The sequence below is a fragment of the Bubalus bubalis genome, chromosome 11, assembly GCF_019923935.1.
Source record: "Bubalus bubalis isolate 160015118507 breed Murrah chromosome 11, NDDB_SH_1, whole genome shotgun sequence".
Lineage (NCBI taxonomy): Eukaryota > Metazoa > Chordata > Mammalia > Artiodactyla > Bovidae > Bubalus > Bubalus bubalis.
In genome coordinates, this window is record NC_059167.1 from 93,198,761 (window position 1) to 93,220,830 (window position 22,070).

The 22,070-nt window shown below is 49.6% G+C and overlaps 1 protein-coding gene across 7 annotated transcripts in view; it reads left to right on the top strand.

Annotated features, from left to right (window-relative positions):
* Window positions 1–22,070, top strand: part of LHFPL2 (LHFPL tetraspan subfamily member 2) — a 176,840-nt gene that overhangs the window by 112,964 nt on the left and 41,806 nt on the right. Inside the window, exon 1 of one of the 7 annotated variants that reach the window (XM_044925451.1) lies at window positions 13,733–14,926. The exons of 3 other annotated variants lie outside the window; for them this stretch is intronic. The gene's annotated coding sequence lies outside the window, so the exon portion shown is untranslated. 3 more of the 7 variants (XM_044925456.1, XM_006068948.3, XM_044925454.1) reach the window with 3 other exon arrangements.

A 22,070-nucleotide genomic window follows, 5' to 3' on the forward strand; every position in this document is an offset into this window, starting at 1 on the left:
TCTGCTCTCAGGGGCCATTCGGGAGGAGTGGGAAACGTCAGAGAAAACAGCCTTGGGCCTCCGGTCACAGTGTTCACGGTTTGTCGTCAATAAATACTTGAGAGGTGCTCGCTCCTCTCTCTCTCGTTCCCCCAAGGTTTTCTCTCTCCCATCTTCACTGCTGGCCAGTGGAGGAGTCCCTTAGATGATTTCTTTCAAAGCGGCTGATGTAGAGTCTGTCCTGTGAGCCACTGCCACCGGGACGGATCTGGGCTGAAGTGGGGGTGGTGGATGGCTGGGAGGTGGGGGCCGCGACTCCCTGGAGAAGTGGGGGTGGTGGATGGCTGGCAGGTGGGGACCATGACTCCCTGGAGAAGTGGGGGTGGTGGATGGCTGGGAGGTGGGGGCCGCGACTCCCTGGAGAAGTGGGGGTGGTGGATGGCTGGGAGGTGGGGGCCGCGCCTCCCTGGAGAAGTGGGGGTGGTGGATGGCTGGCAGGTGGGGACCGCGACTCCCTGGAGAAGTGGGGGTGGTGGATGGCTGGGAGGTGGGGGCCGCGCCTCCCTGGAGAAGTGGGGGTGGTGGATGGCTGGCAGGTGGGGACCGCGACTCCCTGGAGAAGTGGGGGTGGTGGATGGCTGGGAGGTGGGGGCCGCGCCTCCCTGGAGAAGTGGGGGTGGTGGATGGCTGGGAGGTGGGGGCCGCGACTCCCTGGAGAAGTGGGGGTGGTGGATGGCTGGCAGGTGGGGGCCGCGCCTCCCTGGAGAAGTGGGGGTGGTGGATGGCTGGCAGGTGGGGGCCGCAACTCCCTGGAGAAGTGGGGGTGGTGGATGGCTGGGAGGTGGGGACCGCGACTCCCTAGAGAAGTGGGGGTGGTGGATGGCTGGCAGGTGGGGGCCGCGCCTCCCTGGAGAAGTGGGGGTGGTGGATGGCTGGGAGGTGGGGGCCGCGCCTCCCTGGAGAAGTGGGGGTGGTGGATGGCTGGGAGGTGGGGGCCGCGCCTCCCTGGAGAAGTGGGGGTGGTGGATGGCTGGCAGGTGGGGACCGCGACTCCCTGGAGAAGTGGGGGTGGTGGATGGCTGGGAGGTGGGGGCCGCGCCTCCCTGGAGAAGTGGGGGTGGTGGATGGCTGGCAGGTGGGGACCGCGACTCCCTGGAGAAGTGGGGGTGGTGGATGGCTGGGAGGTGGGGGCCGCGCCTCCCTGGAGAAGTGGGGGTGGTGGATGGCTGGGAGGTGGGGGCCGCGACTCCCTGGAGAAGTGGGGGTGGTGGATGGCTGGCAGGTGGGGGCCGCGCCTCCCTGGAGAAGTGGGGGTGGTGGATGGCTGGCAGGTGGGGGCCGCAACTCCCTGGAGAAGTGGGGGTGGTGGATGGCTGGGAGGTGGGGACCGCGACTCCCTAGAGAAGTGGGGGTGGTGGATGGCTGGCAGGTGGGGGCCGCGCCTCCCTGGAGAAGTGGGGGTGGTGGATGGCTGGCAGGTGGGGGCCGCAACTCCCTGGAGAAGTGGGGGTGGTGGATGGCTGGGAGGTGGGGGCCGCAACTCCCTGGAGAAGTGGGGGTGGTGGATGGCTGGGAGGTGGGGGCCGCGCCTCCCTGGAGAAGTGGGGGTGGTGGATGGCTGGGAGGTGGGGGCCGCGCCTCCCTGGAGAAGTGGGGGTGGTGGATGGCTGGCAGGTGGGGGCCGCGACTCCCTGGAGAAGTGGGGGTGGTGGATGGCTGGCAGGTGGGGGCCGCAACTCCCTGGAGAAGTGGGGGTGGTGGATGGCTGGCAGGTGGGGGCCGCAACTCCCTGGAGAAGTGGGGGTGGTGGATGGCTGGGACGTGGGAGCCCAGACTCCCTGGCGATACCTCAAGCAGTTAATCAAGAGATGTATTTCCTCTCAGTGGGAGGTCAGGGATTTTCTGTTCCCTTGTCCTTTTTTTCTGTTTTAATTTTTTTTTAATTTGGTAGAAGTCACATAATATAAAACATAGTAATATTGTAAAGTAATTAGCCTCCAATTAAAATAAATAAATTTATATTAAAAAAATAAAACATAGCATTTTAACCATATTTACCTATATGTTTCAGGGGCACTAAGTACATTCACACCATTATGCAACTCTCACCGTCATTCATCTCCTGAAATTTTTTATCTTCCTAAACAGAAACTGTCCCCATTAGACACTAAGTCCACACTCTCCCTCCCCCACCCCTGGTATCTACTGTTTACTTTCTGTCTCCATGAATTTTATTCTAGGTGCCTCCTATAAATGGACTCAAACAATATCTGTCTGTACCTAATGTATATTGTAATGCATTTTTAATGCTAACTCAGTATATGTCCTACAAACAGATTGTATCTTCTTTTCTTTCTCCCTGTGTATCCTGTGGTTTCTTATTAGTTATCCACTTAATACATAATAATGTATATATGTCAATCCCAATCTCCCGATTTATCCCGCCCGTCCTTTCTTCCCTTGGTATCCATGTTTGTTCTCTACGTATGTGTCTCTCTGCTTTGCATATAGATTCACCTATACAATTTTGCTCGATTCCGCATATGTGCATTCCTATACCATGTTTGATCTGCAAGGAGATCCAACCAGTCCATCCTAAAGGAAATCAGTCCTGATTATTCATTGGAAGGACTGATGCTGAAGCTGAAGCTCCAGTCCTTTGACCACCTGATGCAAAGAATTGACTCGTTGGAAAAGACCCTGATTCTGGGAAAGATTGAAGGCAGGAGGAGAAGGGGACGATGGCATCACGGACTCGATGGACATGAGTCTGAGCAAGCTCCAGGAGTTGGTGATGGACAGGGAGGCCTGGTGTGCTGCAGTCCAGGCAGTCTCAGAGTCGGACACAAAACTGAGTGGCTGAACTGAACTGATACCATGTTTGTTTTTCTTTGTCTGACTTACTTCACTCTCTATGACAGTCTCTAGGTCCATCCATGTTCCTTTGTTTTTAATGCTAACATTGCATTTTCCCTCATTGACACCTCAGGTGGGCTCAGAAAGGCTTCCGTGGTTCCCTCTGGTGAGGCTAGAGGTCAGCACTGTTCCCTCACCAGAGACACAGGGAAGTCACAGTCCTTGGGTCTTCCTTGTTGCTGAAGGCCAAGAATGTGGGACATCCTCCCTGGTCTCCATAGCAAGGTAGCGGCTGCATTCCAGGCCTGCATGGTTTGTTCAGACAAGCAGACTATTCCGAATCAGTCCCAGAGAACCACTTCAAAAAGACCACCATTGGCCCCACAGAGGAGGAGCTTGTTGTCAAGGGCTGCTGTTAAAACAGTGAATTTGGGAGCTGCTTTAATGTGCCACTTAGGAGTCAAGGCTCGTTATGTAGCAGCAGCCGCAGCAGTGGACGTCTGAATAAGTGCCATGACCACAGGTGCCAGGAATGATCCCAGGCACCTCTGTTTCCTCCCCATCTTAAGGAGACTAAAAATGGCCAGGGCAGTTCTCTTCCCAGCCAGTTCCCACTGGTGACCACCAGGCCCTCCGCCTCCTACACACTGTGAGAGGCCACTGTGGTTCCTGAAAAGAATGGCTGAGGCCAAGGTCTGCGGCCTGTTGTGACTGATATTTTAGAACTGAAAAGAGGAACTTGCATGGGAGCTTGCATTGCTTTTGGAAGGACACATGTTTCTTCCATCAGTTTTGCTGCGTTGGCAGACAGAATGTTGCAAACTCAGAGATCATCGCCAGTCCCTTTTTAAGGAAACAAACAAGACCATGACCCAATTCAGTCCCTTTTCATTTATCTTACAGTGTATGGCTCAAACATTACCAAAGAAAGCTGGACGGGCTCCACTTCATAGTTCAGTTAACATGAAACATGTCTGTTAGCACACAAGGGGGTGGTTACGGATGGGCATGGTGTGTATTATGTTCACTATGTGCTTAGCACTTTGCTGGTGCAAAACGAATGCCAAGAAAGGTCTGTTTTTCCTGAAACAAGGAAATTGTTGTGTATGGATATATGTGCAGGTGTATGTACTTTTAAAAGCACCTTCCATTTGCCACACAGTGTGCTAATCCCTTTAGAGGCCACATCGTTTCTCTATATGCAACATGGAGAGAGCCTTAAATGCTGAGCTGTGTGGTCCCCACCAAGTGCAGTGTAAGATCAGAGCAGGGAGAGCTCTGTGTGGGTTGGAATGGAATTTTAAAATATACCTTATTAACTTCAAAGGCAGACATATGGACATGCTAATAACTTTTTCAAAAAGCAAAATGTTTGGCTGGTGTGTGTAGAAGCTATGAGTGGGGGTGCGGAAAGTGCTGGGCGTGGCTGTGTGGTTTTAGGGCTCCATCCCACAGGCCCACATCCTCTGCCCCTGTTGTGGGCCGCCTGCCCCAAGCCAACCCCCAGGGGCTGCAGCCCCTCCTTTCCTCCCCTAGGTGTCGCTGCAGAGGGTGCAGAAGCTGACCTTTCTCTGGGGAGTGGGATGGTCAGAGGTGGTGGTGGTGGTGTTTAGTCACTCAGCCGTGTCCGACTCTGCAATCCCAGGTACTGCAGCCTGCCAGGCTCCTCTGTCCATGGGATTTCTCAGAGAAGAACACTGGAGTGGGTTGCCGTTTCTTACTTCAGGGGATCTTCCCAACTCAGGGCTGGAACCCACGTCTCCTGTTTCCTGCAGGCCGGTTCTTCACTGCTGAGCGGTGTTGGGTCAGCAAATCTTTGTTGAGCACCAACTATATATAATGAAGAGGAATAGCCACTTTTATTGGTGCTTGGGTATGCAGAGTCCTGTATGAAGCCTTGTGCATACAAACGTTAACTTCCCACAGTAACTCAGTGGAGTGCTGAATTAAGTGCTCCTCAGTTCAGGGGAGAGAGTGCCTTGCCTAGGGTCATCACACTGCCACTGAATGGCAGAGCTAGCCTTTGGACTAGGTTACAGACAGGATTGTGTCTCCTGGTGAGATGGTGCCGGGCACCAAACAACGCAGAATTCGTGGCTTGTGGTCACAGACCTCAGCAATCTGTCGATCTTGAACAGGAACCATGTGAAAATCACACAGCACGTGCCCCTCCCCCAAGCATATGGAGAAGGGGAAACTGTGTCAACACAGGGATCATATGAAGAAAGGGAAATATGGAAAAGGGCGAACTGCCAATACAGGTGCGGTGGCTTACCTTCAGAATTAGTACAGAGAGTTGAATGTGAAGGTGGGCGCCATGGGCAATGGTTCTTGTTGATTTTGGAAACATAGCCACACAGTCAGGTAGGCAGCTGAAGGAGTAAAACAGGCTGCTGTACCATGAGGCAATACAGACTGGTAGAGACTGGGGGAAATTGGGGAATCTATGGAGAAGGAAATGGCAACCCACTCCAGTGTTCTTGGCCTGGAGAATCCCAGGGACAGAGGAGCCTGGTGGGCTGCCGTCTATGGGGTCGCACAGAGTCGGACACGACTGAAACGACTTAGCAGCAGCAGCAGCAGCAGCATGCCCTGTCTAAGGAGAACAGCCACTACCCAACTCCAGTGATCCGTCATGTGGAAATGTAAGTCCAATATTGCCAGTGTACTTATCTTCTCCCCTGAAAGAAAAGCCAAAACTTTGAATTTTTACATTGTCTTTCAATTTTGAATGTTTGCTGCTAATTTTTAAACATTTAATGGATCAGCTGTTGTATGTAAGCCTCCAGTTTTTGAACTCTCTGAAAGAATAGGAATAGAAGTGGGGGTGTGGAGGTTGGGAGTCCCAAGACAGCAGCCGAGGAGTTGCAAGTACATCTCACCTCAGGTCCACCTGGCCCCAGTGTTTCTCACACTTCAGTGTGCATGCGAGTCCCCTAGGGTCCTGGTCAAGTGTGCATCCTGGCTCAGGAATTTGGGAGTGTGGGGGGGAGTCTGTTGAAAAGATTCTGGGCTTAGTGGGGAAAGGCGCTGTGATAAATTAATGCCTTCTACTCTGAGCAAAGGAAAGGGAAATGACTTGACATACTTTCCGTCCCTGTAGTACAGCAAGGTGATAAAGTCAATTGTGTGTTTCTGGTCATTTCCAGGGTTTCCCTAAAAAGTCAGAATTTGAGTACACAGCTCGGTCAGAAGCTTTTGAATTTTACACCCTTCCTTACTTGTAACACAGTCCTCCATGTAAGAACTTGGATTCATCTCTCTGTCTTCTGGGAAACTGGGATAAGACTATCAGACTTGCAACTTGGGTGGGATAAAAAGAGACTTAACTGATTGGCCCTCCCTTCCTTGTGCTGTATTTTGAGGATAAAAGCTATGTCTTGCATATGTTGGTGTTCTGTTACTTCCACATGGCCTTGGCGTCCCTTCAGCATGGGGTCCGTAGTGGGAGGAAAGGGTGGGTGCCGAGGAAATTGCTTTGAGCAGAAATCATCTTGTTTCCATTCACTTAGAGCTGTTCTTGGAGCCCTCCTCAGGTCCCCTGCCTGTGTTCACTGCCCTTGGAATTGCATGCCAGGAAACAAGATGCTCTTTCTAATTGGGCAAGTGGGAGGAGAGGGACTGGGTGAGCCAGGATGGGCTGGCAGTTGACACCTAAAAATAGATCTTTTTCCTCATGAATAAACATGTTTGGGGGGCAAAATGCTGTGCACATTTCTAGCCATCCCAGACAGGTCAGCAAAGGAAGCCAACAGGGCCAAGGTACAGCCAGGTGGATGGGATGCCAGCCAGAATGAGGTTGCCATGACAACAGGGCCCCTTGGAGAAAGCTTCGGGGGCCTCCAGGGAGTGGAGGCCGATCTCAGATCTGAAGCCAAAGTGTATATGCAAGTAAGATGGGAGAGTGGGAGGGGTGGGAGGGGAGAGGGCTTGGCCAGCGCATCTTAGACTTTACGCGCCTGTGAATGTCAACGTGGATTCTGATTCAGCACTTCTGGCTGGGGTCTGAGGTTTCTCAGGTCTAACACGCTCCCAAGGGCTGCCGAGGATGCTGGTCCAGGGAGCACACTTTGCAGGGCAGAGGGTTCAAGTCCACCGTAGTCTTCAGGACTCTGAGGCAGGGCGAAGGCACACAGGCAGGGGAGTTAGCCCATTCCGTTTGTATCATCTTGAGTTTGGCCTGAGCTAAAAAAAATGGCAAGTGCTTTGACAGCTGTTTTTCATCATACTGAGATGTTTTCCTTGCCTAGTGATGGTGGTGACACGTTAGAGTAACAACAAAATTGAGTGTTGTGTGTTATAATTTTGCTGGTTGAAATGCATATGGTTGGGCAGACTCTAAATATTGTCTATGTAACAATTCAGTAAAATGCAGCCTGTGTTAGTTGATGTGTAACTGAGGCTCTTCTGAAATAATGGAGCAGATTTTAGCAACATTTTAAGAGCCAAAGAAGAGCTCAGGCATTAGATCTGGGAGATGAAAAGTCATTTTGATCATTTAAAAACTTGGATGAGAATGTAGGTCACTTGCCCTATGCAGAGGAACACAGCCATTCCTTGAGAGGCCGGGGTCCTTATCCCATCTCTCGGAGAACAAGCGTTGATGGTTGTGTCTGGAAGTGGCGGCTCTATCTGTTAGCAAGACCATGGCCAAGTTGTGCCTGAATAATAAGTAGCATCCTTCCCCGTACCCTGTGTGTGTTGGTCCCATATCCTCTCAGTCTTCAAGTGATCCAGTTTGCTCCCCTTGCCTGTTTTCAGGCTATGACATGAGTCTGTTGTTGGCATGGGCTCCTCACGAACTGTAGCAAAGTCTGGCTGTGGAAGCCGTGACGGGGTGACCTTCATAGAAGGAAGCCCAGCAAGCGCCCTCTTCACCGGTCTTTTGATCCACTCCCACTTCCCTCATGGGAGGATGCTGAAGTCCCTTCCCAGGGTATCAGCAGTCTGTCTGATTATTACAACTCTGAGACTGCAGGGCTCCAGCTTTGATCTTGCTGTGTTCCAGAGATGATTATCTCTCTGTGTCAGGATCCAGAGCCCGTTGTCTTGGGGAAATGCTATGATCGGGCCCACCAGAGGAGCTGATAGCCTGCCTGCTGCTGGGGGTGGAGTCCAGGGGGCAGTAGCCACGATGTGTCCGTGGTGACCCATAGACGCCCCCAGCCAGGCTTGGCAGGGGAGCGAGGGCTGGGCCTTTCCACTTCCTGCGTGGGGGCCCCAGGCTGGACGGCCTGGGCAGGCGGGGCTGTGGGCTGGCAGCGGGGTGGACAGGCACGAGCTCTGTGCGTGATTTCCTCTCCTGATCCCTCAGGTTCCCATGGCTCTGGGCAGCTCTGGTGGGCACCCCAGGCCTTTGTGCGTCTCCACCCCTCCCCACCAGTCCTGCCGGCCGCTGTAGACAGTCCCCACCACGCTTTTGGGAACATGAGACTCGCAGGAGCAGGGACTGAGTTGGGGTCTCAGCACCAGAGGGGTCCAGAGCGGGCTTTCTGAGGGTCATCTTCACCTCAGTTCCCCCCACTGTGATGTGCTCAGGGTGTGAGTTAAGTGGGAGACCAGGCTCCGTGCATGTGGGCACCGAGTGTCCCACTCCAGCTCAGGACCGTCTCTGTGATTCCTCGGCAGAACTGCCTTCTCTGGGACCCCATGGTTTTATGTCTGACCCTCTGCTGTGTCCCAGGACTCAGAAGAAGCCGCGTTTCTCTTTGTGGGATACGGAGAACTATCATGTACTGGGACGGGGGTGAGGGGAGCAGTCCTGGGGCCCTAGAAAAATGTGTTGCTTTTTCTTTCCCTTTCACTCCGATGAAGTTGATGGCTTTTCTCCCTACATTCCAGCACACTTGTTCAACTTGAAACAAAATGCCATGAAAGCTTTTAAGTTTTTGCCATGAACTTACAGTACAGGGTGAAAAATAATATTCTGAGATTTGAAAAGCTTAAGTTGAGGCGGCCGTGTGATTTTGGCAGTGTTTCCTTGCATGAACTCCCTGCACCTCATCTCAGCCCCTACCTCCCCCATCACAGGTTGGCAGAAACGGCAAGTTTTGCCAGAGTGGAGGGGCATGGCCAAGGCCTACTTGGGCAGAGGGGGGCCTGGGGCCCAAGCTTAGGCCCTATGGATCTGCACCCGTTTTAGTAACATGGGAAATAGGGAAGATGGACCCTACATCTGGTTCTGCCTTTGTGTTCCTATTTTTCTTTGAATCCAAAGGATGGCCGGGAAAGAACAGCCAGCAGTCACACCGTGTGTGAGTCAGTACCGGGCAGATGGGTGAGGAGTGGGACGGGGAATCACTGAGTCATGGCACTGCAGCTGTGAGAGTCCTCCCCCCGCAACAGCTCCTTCGTAACCGCCTCACTTATGGAGGCGCCACGGAGGCCCTGGAAGAACAGAGGACCCGCCCAGGGACACACCTGACCGGGGGCAGGTGCTGGAAGAGGAGCAGACTCCCGGACTCACAGTCCAGTGCTCCAGCGTGATTCCCAGGATCCGCTCTCTTGCCCATTTGGCCTGCGTCCCCGAGCACGCTGCTGGGTCCAGACCTGGGCCGCTGCCCTTGCCTGTTCTCCCAGCCTCTGACCCCCAGAGAGCCTCTCTTCTTTCCCTCCAGGAGGGTCTGCAGGGTAACATGAAGACGGGGCTCTGGTTCCCCGAGAGGCCCCACCGGGACCCTCTGGGGCAGACTGACCAGCGTCCTTGTCCTGCCCTCCTCTCCCTCCACCAGCATCCAGCGTCAGGCGGTGGTTTGGCTGCAACCGCCCAGCTTCTGCCTCCTAGGATGCCTCCAAGCAGTGCCGGGTACTGCTCCCCCGCACTGAGGCTGGGTGAGGAGCAGCCCCGCCAAGGCTCACAGTGGGAGCTGTGGGGTCTGCACCCCCGGCAGGCTGTGCCTGTCTCAGGGCCTCCACTCTTTTCTTGCTCTAAGAGCCTCTCTGGCCTTTTTTCCCCTCCCTTTCTTTCCTAGAACAATGGCTTAAAATCTAAGGCAGTGACTGCAGGTTTGGAAGGGAATGGTGGACCTGGGGCTTAAAAAATTTAATAAAACAGCCTTAGTTCTGGGAACGAAAAGAAACAATTTAAGGTGTTGATAAATGCTTGGCAGAGTTCTTTTCCTCTTTTCAGAGCTGATCCTGCAGATTAGGGTTTTGGCACATGGCTTATTACTTAACAACCCATACAAGCAGAGAGAAATGTAAATGATGCTGTTCTGTTCTTTTCTTCTGCTGAAAAGGGGGCTCTGACCTTGGAATACGAGCCTTTAGTTTAAGCACTGACATCTTTCCAGCCGGAGTGGGCTTTTTCCTCTTATTTCCTTTGTTGGAGGAGATTGAAAAGTTAACGCTTTTACTTACCTTTCCCGGGGTGTCCCACACCTCCCAGCTCCCACACTCTCATAATGTTAACAGTACATTTACAAACTAATACTTGTATTGTTCATTCTGATTTATTCTCATATACATTTTTCACATGTCTTCTAAGAAATGTCACAGGCCGACACTTTGTTCATTTGGTTTGAATTACTGTTGTACCTAATGGGACAAAGCTTCATTTGTTTAAAAATTATTCAATAGTTAAGATTTAATGGTCAGTGTAAATGTGTGTGTCCAATCACTCAGTCACATCTGACTCTTTGCTACCCCATGGACTGTAGCTCTCCAGGCTCCTCTGTCCATGGAACTTTCCAGGCAAGGATACTGGGGCAGGTTGCCATTTCCTTCTCCAGGGGACCTTCACAACCCAGGAATCGAACCTGCATCTCTTGCATTGGCAGGAGAATTCTTTGCCACTGAGTCACCAGGGAAGCCAGTTAATGGTCAGTGTGCCCCAGGATATCTTCATATACAAATGTGCCTCTTGTGGGGGAATGTGAAAGAAGTCTTCTCAAACCTTGGTTTTTGAGAGGATGAACTGCACTGAGTTAGACCTAAGTTAATTTTCCCTGCAGTTGACTGGTGGATGCCTGAACATCCAAGGAAGGACAGAATTTGTCTCCTGGACCCCATTGGTGAGGGTGTATGTGGCCTCAGTGAAGGAGAGAACAGGAGATGAGCCTCTAAAGTCCGTTGAGGTGCGGCCCAGTCTACACAGCACCGGGTCTACACCGAAACAGAGCTCATTTGGCACCCTTGGCCTAACTCAGTGTGTCTGCTTGTCAGGACGCAACAAGCAAGTCTGCTGTCATCCTGCTCACGATCAGGGGAAATACTACCAGTCCATGTCTTTCCCTGAACATTTGCCTCTGTAATTACTTGGAAAACCAGTGAAATGGACCTCCCATAGTAAACTGACCCTAGAGTCATTTGGGTAGAAACGCTGGTGTTTTGGTTAAAAAGATGCAAAGAGAGAGATCTGACTGAGGTGGTGGTGGTACCTCCCAAAACAACCTCTTCTAACTGGTTTTCTCATTGGGTTTAGCTGTTTTGTTTAGGTTTTTTTTTCTTTTTTCTATGTATTCCTAGTGTAATTGAACTTGTAACAACATGGGCTTGAGCTGCGTGGGTCCACTTGAACTGCGTGTGGATGTTTTTCAGTAGTAAGTACTGTAGTATGGCAGAGTCCCCAGCAGGTTGAATCCTCAGATGTGGAGGGACCATGGATACAAAGGGCTGACTTTAACACAGGGTAACCCCTGTGTGGTTCAAGGGTTGAGAACTGCACTCGTCGGTTAGCTGAGACGCACTACATGCCTTAATCTAAGAGCTTTGCTGTTTTCAGGGGATAAGCAGGTCCTGAGACAGGTGGGTCAGGTGTTGTGTGTGTGTGTGTGTGCGCTTTGTGCCCAGTTGTGTCTGACTCTTTTGCGACCCACAGGCTCCTCTGTCCATGGGGTGCTGCAGGCAAAAAGAATACTGGACTGGGTTGCCATTTCCTCCTCCAAGGACTCTTCCCAACCCAGGGATTAAACCCACTTCTGTGTCTCCTGCATTGCAGGAGGATTCTTTACCCGCTAAGCCATCAGATGTTAGCTTCATGATGCTGTCCGGGACCCAGGCTCCTCCTGCTCCACTTTCTCTAGCGCAGCACTGTTCATTCTTGAAGTCCCCATCAGAGCCTTTCTGGTCACATCCCCCAGCCGGAGAGAAACCTGTGCCAAAGCTGAGTAGGGTCCTTTGTTTTTTTCAGGGTTTTTTTTTTTTTTGGTTTTGGTTTCTTCAGGTTTTTTGTGGGGTTTTTTTTTTTGAGGTATAATTAACAAGTGAAGTTCTAATAATATACTTAAGGTTGCAGTGTGACGATTTCATATACATTTCTCATTGTGAAAGGCTGCTCACTATTAACACATTCATCACCTCACAAAGTTTTTGTTTCGCCTTTTTTGGGGGTTTTAAAAATGTTTTCGATAAGAGAGCCAGATCCGTTTTAACACCTTTTCCAGAAAATGTTCCCCATTTTGTCCACTTAAATCTCATTGGCCACTCCATCTGCAAAAAGAGTCTGAGAAATGTGGATTTTTTTAGCTAGGCACGTTGCCAACTCCCACCCCACCCCCACACCCCCCCATAGTGTTTCTTTCAGGGCTAGGAATGAGGTGAGGCGAATTAAGCATTCTCTGTCAGTGTAAAATGTAAGGAATTACCAAAAACCTCAGTAATCAAGGAAAATGATGTCTCAGTGCAATGTTACAGTACCATATTATAGAGCCTGAGGCAAAAGAAAAAATTGATCATGCTGATCCAATCTTTATTTAAAATTTTTATGTTTTTTCATTTGTTGTTGTTCACTCGCTCACTCATGTCCAACTGTTTGTGACCCATGGACTGCAGCACGCCAGGCTTCCCTGTCCTTCACCAACTCCTGGAGCTTGCTCAAACTCACGTCCATTGAGTTGGCGTTGTCATCCAACCATCTTGGCCTCTGTCGTCCCCTTCTCCTCCTGCCTTCAATGTTTCCTAGCATCAGGGTCTTTAATGAGTCGACTCTTTCCATCAAGTGGCCAAAGTATTGGAGCTTCAGCATCAGTCCTTCCAATGAATACTCAGGACTGATCTCCTTTAGAATGGACTGGTTGGATCTCCTTGCAGTCCAAGGGACTCTCAAGAGTCTTCTCCAACACCTCAGTTCAAAAGCATCAATTCTTTGGCTCTCAGCCTTCTTTATGGTCCAACTCTCACATCCATACAATGTTTTACATTATTGCTTATTAAAATATTCATCAATATTAATAAGTTTTTTGGCATCCCCTTTAATTTTGTGCTCAAGGCAAGTGCCTTGCTCTCCTTACCCCAGTCCCAGCCAGTGGTTTTCTTAGTGAAGAAGAAAAGAATAGATACTGGGTAGGAACCAGTCCCTGCCAGGGAGAGATCCCATTGCTCACCCATATCCTTACCTCCTTCCCTACTGCTGATGGAGTGAGTGAACTCATGTTGGGGGAGCACTGTTGGCAGGGCTGCAGGGAGCAATATTCTCACAACCCAAGAACTGCTCACAAACCACCCCAGTCTTTTGGGAGTAGACTTATAGTATATCCATAGGTAGAATTCTTAGATGAGTATAGATGTCATTGCTGACCAAGAATGAGTGTGTGTGATCAGAGAGGTCACTTTGGGGTCCATGTGGCAGTAATCACCTCATAAAGGATGGGCCCTCACTGGGGGCCATTAATGAAATTAAATTAAATTAATTAAATTAATGAAGACATCACGTCAGAGGAGAACTGTCCAGCTCCTCACTGCGTGTGTGGTCATACCTCTCAGAAAGAATGAATCTGGTTCAACTTGATTTCGTGTTGATTTAATGCTTTCTATAAGGAGTATTGGAGAAGAGTAGCCTCCTTTGTGGCTCAGCTGGCAAAGAATCCATCTGCAATGTGGGAGAGCTGGGTTTGATCCCCGGGTTGGGAAGATCCCCTGGAGGAGGAAATGGCAACCCACTCCAGTATTCTGGCCTGGAAAATCCTATAGACAGAGGAACCTGGTGGGCTACAAAGAGATCAAAGATCTCTTTGGGATGGCAAAGAGTCGGACACAACTGAACGACTAACACTACTACTACTTCTACTAGCCTAAGGTCACAATTGGCCGTAGGTTGACTCTGAGATGTGGAACCCTGGATACAGAGGAACTGAGGTCATGGAGGTTCAGCTACAAGTTATACTTGGATATTCTGACTGTGCAGAGGAAAACCTCCGGTGTTGTTGAAGTGTAAACTGTAATTTGATTATTAGTCTAGAATTTTAAAAATAATTTTAAACAATCATCTAGAATTTCAGAGAAGCTCATTTTAAATTTCATGACAAAATCATTTGTAGTTTTAGAAAAGTTCTACTGATGGTATTTAGTTATGAATTGGAGGGCCCTTGAATACGTATATCAAAAATAAAATGTCTAATAAAAATAAAAGCCATAAGTGGATCTTATGGCTTAATGTGATACAGTCAGGAAAAATAACCATGATAATCTCCCTTTTTGGTAATGCTTCTGCCTTAGACAAAATGGCATGCAAACCATCTACTGTATGGGGATTGAAACTACTTTATTTCTTTCCCCCTTTCTTCTTCTAGCTTCCAGAAACTTCAGGTAGGTTTTTAAAAATTATTTTTACAAATTGTTAAATGAATCAGTACCTAAAACAGACAAGTGCTTTTGGAAGTGTTGCTGCATTCACAGGACTGATTTTTACAGGGATATTAAAACATTTTGTGGCTATGATTCATACCCTGATGCTCATATAAATTCTTGCATTGCAGAAATTCGTGATTCAGTCTGTCAGATGATTTCCCTTCTTGAGACTGTAGTATTGTGAAAATTCAGCGATTTGTTTCACAAATCCTTTCATCTGCCTCCTTGTGTAATACTTTCTGTTTTTAAAGCTGTGAGCATTTTATCACCCAGCCCCACACCGGCCTTGCTGCATGGCCTGGCTCCATCCTACACTAAGCCCTGTTGCCCGCAGACGGTAAAACACTTTTCAGAGGCGCTCTGTGGCTTCACGCTTCAGGGAAAGTACTCTGTCAGTTCTTTTCAACCTTTCACAGGAATGCCGTGACAGTGAAATGAAGACATCAGGAAACGTACTTTTTAGTTCTTAAGAAGACACCTGCTGTAGGATTCCAGGTGTTGGCAAAGGCAAACAGTTAATTTTAAGGTATGAAGGGGTTGTCTTTGATATGACTCTGCCAATTAACATTTGGTTGTCTGTGTCCAGTTGAAGAATGAATTGCTAAAACACAATTTTTCAAATTTTGTTAGCATTGGACTGGTTAATTTAGAAGTATCTTTGTTGTCAGTATTGATTAGCTCTTTCGAATGTGAACACTGTGTCTTGGGTCTTGGGGGGATGCTCTGTATTTATTGATTCAATTAAATGGCCCATGCCACAGTTTCCCTTTCCATGAAGCAGGATCCTAGTGCTAACCTAAAAGCGGAGGGAGGAAGTTGAGCTGCAGTGCATACATGGTCCTTGATTAGCCCCGCAACTGCTGCTTTATAAAGCCCATGAATGGCACCATGACTTTGAGTTACTGCTGCCTGAACATGTTCTGCACCAAATACACAAACATGGCAGTGAGTTGCAAAGAATGTGGTAAAGAAGAGCGAGAGCATGAAGTAGGGAGCATGCAAGCCAGGCTGAGTTAGGACCATTGTATCTATTTTGTATTCAGAGAGCCACAGCAGATACAGCCCTGAGGCTGAATGCCTACTTGAAAAAATGTGCGGGGTTAAACACGTCCGGATTTTCTGTTTCTGGGAGCACAGTTACACTAAAGAGCCACCCAACTGCAGACAGATGGTGGTGTTTCCAAGATCAGTTGTAATCGTAAAAGGTCCTGGCAGCTGTCAGGTTCAAAAAATAAAGAAAGAGGGTTATCAGAACTGAAAACCAAGAGAAATGGAAAGCAGAGATTGATGATGCTGGGTGTTGCAGTTCCTATCCATGCTTCCTGTCTTCAGGACTTGGGACGGGAAATGTTGGTGACTCTTCACATTCTCTTCCACGCAGTTCAACCAGCATCAGGGATCTGAATAAATAAAGCTGGCGGGTGGGGGCGCGGGAGGTAGATGGAGTGATATGGAGGATCTTTCCATTTGAATGACATTGGTCAATTTCTCTTTTGATGAGACTAAAAACTGTTGCAATAATGAAATTCAAAATTTTTACCACCTTTTTCCTTTCCTTTCTATGTGACTGAACTAAAATCTAAAATCCTTCATTCCTCAGCGCTACTGAGAAGTACAGTGAGGCTGGCCATCTTTACTAATTTTTAGGCAGAGGACTTTTTGTAGCAAATGTGGGAACACAAAAGGGGTGAGGTAAAAATCATGTGATGGGAAGCTGATCCAAATTTGATCCTTTTTGAATTAAAAAGCGTCTTTAGCATGGAGAGTAGACTCTAGCTCCTGGAAGGCAGTCAGAGTCACGCTGCCGTTTATCAGCCTTCCTCATGGCTGAGCTCTCCTGGCCTTCTCCATTTGAACTTTCGAAAAATCTCCTCAGCATTAACAGCTTCCCTGAAGCTGGATCTTGAGCATCTTGCATCCTGATTTCCAGACAGAACTGAGTTAAAAACATAGTAACTGACTCCGTTTGTTTTTCTGTCTCCAAGGTGTTTGGCCCCACGTTCCTCCTCCCAGCCCCAGCGGGAGAGGAACACTTCGTTACTCACTGACAGGAACGAGCTCTGGAAACCTGACCAAATGTTGGCTGGGGAAGCCCAGTTCCCCCTCAAGCAGGACTAAATGTTTCCCAAATTAATTCTGACAAAGTGAGTTTAGAGTCGACTTTCTGGAGTTTCTCAAAATGATTTAGGGTATTTTAAGTCAACTCTGTGTTGGCTCTTTTTCCAGTGTCTAAGCCCTACTACCTGTTGGGGGCTTCATTAGTGTCAAATACTTTTCTTTCTAAGCTATGCCGTGGGAGTTTTTATCATGTAAAAATGTCCCTGGAATGTAAATGCCCTATGATGTCTTTGGTTTGATGTTGAGGTCAAATGCAGGCCGCTGTGTGACCTTCCTTCTGGAAAGAATGGAGGCTTGTTTTGCCTTGCTCATTTGGTTCTCAGCGCGCATTCAACCAGCAACAACACAATAGTGTATAGGGCTAAAGATCACTTGCCTCCATGGGGTTTTCGGGTGGACAAGACTTGGGATCAGAAGATTATAGATGTGTGGGCGCGTGGTCTTGTGTTGATGTGTGTAGCCTTCAACGCTGGGCACAAGCCTACTACTATTCTGGGTTATTTATTTCACTTTAATGAGCAAAGAAAAATATGGTGCACTTGAATGACATAATAATAGACAACGGCATGTTCTTGAGTTGTAAGTAAATCATGGTCAGAAAAAGACAGTGAAGAGGGTGTCTCACTAAATATTTCCAGGCTTTGTCTCGCAAAGGCTTGGTGGTGTTTTGGAGTGGCTAATTAGGAGATAGATCCAATTTCGTGCTGCCTTCTCTGTGACTCAGATGACCGTTGGAAACAGCTTATTTCAGACTTCGGCTGCCGGATACAGTCACTGGCTATTTCCAAACCCAAGATGTTTGGATGCTGATTGAGTCACAGTGTTTGCGTTCTGACTGTTCCATCAAACCCAGGCCGCGTGGGAAGCGCCGATGACACGGGCTGCGTTGGAGAGGCGACGGCCGCGGAGGGGAGGCAGCCCGGGGCTGAGGGGGGCTGCCGTCCCAGTGGCGCTCTTCTCGCCCAGCAGCGTGAGGTCTGCCTGTCCCACTGAGGGGGCCAGGGCACAGGCGGAAGCTCCTAAGCCCTCCTCTCAAGGGCAGGGGGCCTCAGGGCAGCCCTGGGGCGCTGCCACCTTTCTCAGGAGGCTTGGCGGTGTTGCCAGAAGGAGCTGAACAACAGCTTCTGGCAGAGAACAAGGCTCCAGTGCTCGCCTCTCCCCACTTCTTCAGCATCTGCTCCTGTTACTTTGCCTTGCTGCTTCAGCTTAGGACTGTCTCTCCCCTCCCAGTGACCAGCTGTCACTATTTAGGTGCTCACCAGCTCTTACCATGGGACACCCCCCACCCCGAGCCCCGCCCCAGATTCAGCATCGTTTGTGGCCTAAGTTGGTTTTTAAAGGTGTGACTTTTTACCTTTCCCTCTTTGAGTCAGGATGTTTCCCTTTAGTCTGTAGCTATTTTTTCATTTCTTTTCTTTTCCCTTGATACCGACCCCCCTTTCGTCCCCACAGGGATTAAAGCAACTGGATTTCCATCAAGGTTAGTATCGTGCTGGTTGTGTTCCTAACGTTCTAGCCCTAAGCGCCCTTGGAAAGACTGTTCATATGTGGGCAGTTTATTCTTACCCGATAGTCAAATGACCTGCTCAGTTCTGTCTTCCAAGGTCAAGGGAGTACAACTCTCGTTTTTAACAATATCATTGCTGCCATTTCCTAAAAGCTTATTGTGTGTCAAGCTCTGTACCAAGTATTTAACATTTATTTTCCCATTTAATCTTCATATCAATCTTATGAAGTAGATAGTGTCAACTTTTAAAAAATGCACAATGTGAGAGTTTCAAGTTAAATTTTATTTGGGGCAGAATGAGGACTGCAGCCTGGGAGACAGCACCTCAGAGAGCTGAGAGACTGCTCCAAAGAGGCAGAGGGAAAGGTCGGTATATAAATGATTCTGGTAAAGCGGGGAGTACATGCAATCAAGCACATTTATTTTTAGGAGGTTTCTACTAGTCTTGTGAAGCTTCTGCTAGTCACAAGAAACAGTCATCACCATGAAGGATTTTAGTGCTTCTCTAGATATGAGGAGATACAAGAATTGGGCTCATAAAGTCAGCTCCCGAGAATATGCAACTCGCTGAAGACCTGTCCTGCCAGTTTTCCCAGAGCACAGATGCCGCACTTCTGCTCTCCACCCTGAACTCCTTCAGGGGGTGTTGAGGTCAGCCGCTGCAGCAGCTCGTGACTTAATCCTTGCAGAGGTGGATGGCAAGCAACCAAGTGCCAATTTGTAGTCGACAGTCTTATTGTCTGCATTTTGCAACTGGAGAAATTGAGGCACAGGGAAGTTGGTTATTTGCCCAGCATCATTCTGCTAGTATGTGCCATTCGCCAGGACTTGAATCTCATCTCAGTCTAGATCCTATGCCGTAACCACCTTCCAAGGCCAAATTGTCTTCCAGGGCGTATGTCGGTATCTAAAGACAATCTGTATTGTCCCAGCCAGGAGGATGCTACTGGCATATAGTGGGAAGAGGTTAACGCGTGGGTGCTCAGGCACTCAGTCCTGTCTGACCCTTTGCAACCCCATGGACTGTAGTCGGCCAGGCTCCTCTGTCCGTGGGATTCTCCAGGCAAGCATACTGGCGTGGGTTGCCATTTCCTCCTCCTGGGCATCTTCCCAATCCAGGGATCAAACACGTGTCTCCTGTGTCTCCTGCATTGGCAGGCAGGCAGGTTCTTTACCACAGAGGCTAGGAATGCAGCTAAACACCCTCCAGCTTATAAGACAAAGAATTCTCTAGCACCAAATGTCAGAAGTGCCGAGGTTGAGAAACCCTGTTATAGATAGAGCAGACCGTTTGTGTTTAACAGTTAAGGGGAACCATCCAGGTGATATTCTGAAACTTCAGTTATTTCAGGAAATATTCCTTTGCATAGTTTTAAGAACTATTTTTAAATTGCTCCATGGGTAGAAAATATATGTAACTGTTTACAGGGAGAAAAGATTTCATGGAATTCCCAACTTTTGAAGTGCAGAGGAGATCTAAGAATTCCTTTATCTCTGCTGTGATTTGGTTATTGGAATCATGCCGTTTGGTAATTCCATCAGACAGTTTGACTTTGGTACCCACTTAGAGGTGTTATACACATAAATGCTCTGCTAGATGTCAGCAGGAAGTTTGAAAATTGTGAAATGTGGTATCCTGGCCTCGTTTGGGTCTCACGAATGGGTGAGGCTCCTGTGGTCCCACAGGCCATGTGCACAAAGACCCACAGAGCAGGAGGGGAGGGCGCCGGCTGGCGAGGCAGGGTCCGCGGGCTGCCCGCACGTTCCGTGTGGAGCAGTCCTCCCAGCCTTAATCACGGCCTCCTGTCTCTGTGTTCCAGTCACGTGCTTGGCCCCTCTGCTCAGCAGGCAAAACCAAGAGTTCCCAGTTGGAGAAGTTTAAGGTCTTCCTGTTTGTCTGATACTCCTGGCAGAGAAAACGTCCACATCTGTGTATTGTCCGCCCTTTTCCTTCCCCCAGCACCGCTCCGCACGCCCCCAGCAGCCTCGAAGCGCTGTATTGTTCCCATTCTTCCTCATCTTGACCTTGTGCTAACTGCCTATTTATTGTAATGACTCCTCAGATAAGGTACTCCTTGGGACTTTTTTTTAGTAAATGCTTAGGGCCAGGAAATCGAGGATCTAGCTAAAATGCGGTGCACAGCATTTTGAAGTGTATCTCAGACCACAGTGAAACGGACCCGCCCCCGCTCAGCTGTCTCTTTACCTCTTTTCTAGGTTTGTGTGTGTGTTTCCTGGGTCATGAACACCCCTTTGGGCGTTGGTCTCTGCAGATGACAGCCACCAGTGACCAGCTCCCTCCACCTTGCCCTCCAGGACACATGGTCACCTTGTTCTTCCCCCTTGGCCTGGCCCTCCATCCCTTTGGCAGTTTTCTCGTGTCCCCAGGGTCCACCCTGGTCCTCCTGTCTTCTTACTCCACACTGTCTCAGGAGGTCTCATCCATACCCCTGACATCCCTGGTACCCCAGTGCCCCAGGGCCTGGTGCATGTCCTGGCAAGGTCTGCAGAGACCACTAGTTCTCCTCTACCCAGACTAGACTTGTGATCTCGCCCAGCTTGTCCCTCCTCCCATATTCTGGATCCAGGGAATGGAAACGTTCGAGGAGTTGTACAGAAATCTGGGATGTGCTCCTTGACTCCTCTTCCCAAAAACCTTCAGGACCAGTTAGTCTCTTGAGTCTTACCCTCCACTGCAGTAGTTCTGGCCCTTTCCCTTCTTGCTTGGATCCCTGCCAGGGTTTCGCACTGGCCGTCCTGGCTCTGCAGGTGTGCCCCTTCCACATCGCTGGCAGCAATCCGCAGGATGGGGTGGGGGGCAGTGGCCTCCATCGCACAGACCTGCTGATCCTTGGCTCCCGCTGAGCCTGTGTGCACGTGTGCAAGAGGCACATGCTTATCCCTACCTTTCCTTGCCTGCCCCTCACAGGGGTCCACGGAAATCATCGCTAAGTAGTCTATAATAGAAACGGGGATGAGTTTTACTTGAGCCACGCTGAGGATGACAGCCCCGCGGTTGCTCAGACAACCAAGGAGCTGCCCCAGAGAAGCGTGGTTTTCAGCACAGGGTCATAACTGGTCATAGCAAAGAACATCAAACAACTCAGAGGTGCAGTCCTTCAAGGTTTAAAAGAACAGGTCAGCATGCACACAGCAGGTCAGCATGCACACAGCAAGTCAGCATGGCCTTGGCACCTAGAAAGGGAGTCTTTTCATTGAAGGAGAACCAGCACTGGCGTCCTAGGAAGAGAGGTATTTCATCTTTATTTTTAACATGGACATGCTTTTCTTTTGGTCATGGGATCCTTTCCTTTAATAATTAAAGCAGATGTACGATGTGTGTTTGACAGGCCACCAGCAGGCTGTTTTAGTTAGCATAGAATTTGAGTGAAATCATGTGTGAGCCAGAACGACTTCCCCATATCCAGTATGTGAACGTTTCTTCCTCACAGGGGTCCTAGAGATGAGTTCTCTAAAATGTAAGCCAGATTGTGTTACTTTTTTGGCTGAAAACACTGTAGGGGCCCCTCACTGTAGCGGACAACACGGAGTACAGAATCCCAAGCGTGACTCATCCGTCCCTCCCGGGATGATTCCTGCTCACTCCTCCTGCTGCGTTCCTGCCCATCCTCCCCACCCCGCCCCAGGCTTCAGGGGACGACCCTGACCCTGGCGGGCCCTATGCTTGGCATTTGCCCCCAGCGGCCTTCTCTCCTCCAGGCAGAACGGGGTGCCCCTCTTTGCTGCTTCAGTGGCATCAAGGGCTCTGTGCTGGGCCCACCTGCCAACTTCCCTGTTGCCCTGGGACCCCTCTGAGGATGGAGAGCCATCATTTTGGTGTCCAAGCACTGGTCCCAAGCCAGGCACACGGACGTACTTCAGAAGCCACTGGCATTGGTATGTGAATGGGATTTGTCTTTCAGACATGAGAGCACGCTGTTTCTGAGAAATGAACACTGCCAGCCAGGCTGCTTCAACTTTGCCTTCTTTCTGATGAGGCAGTTAGGGTACCCATAGACACCGGAAAACTTGTCTTTTGTTTTAA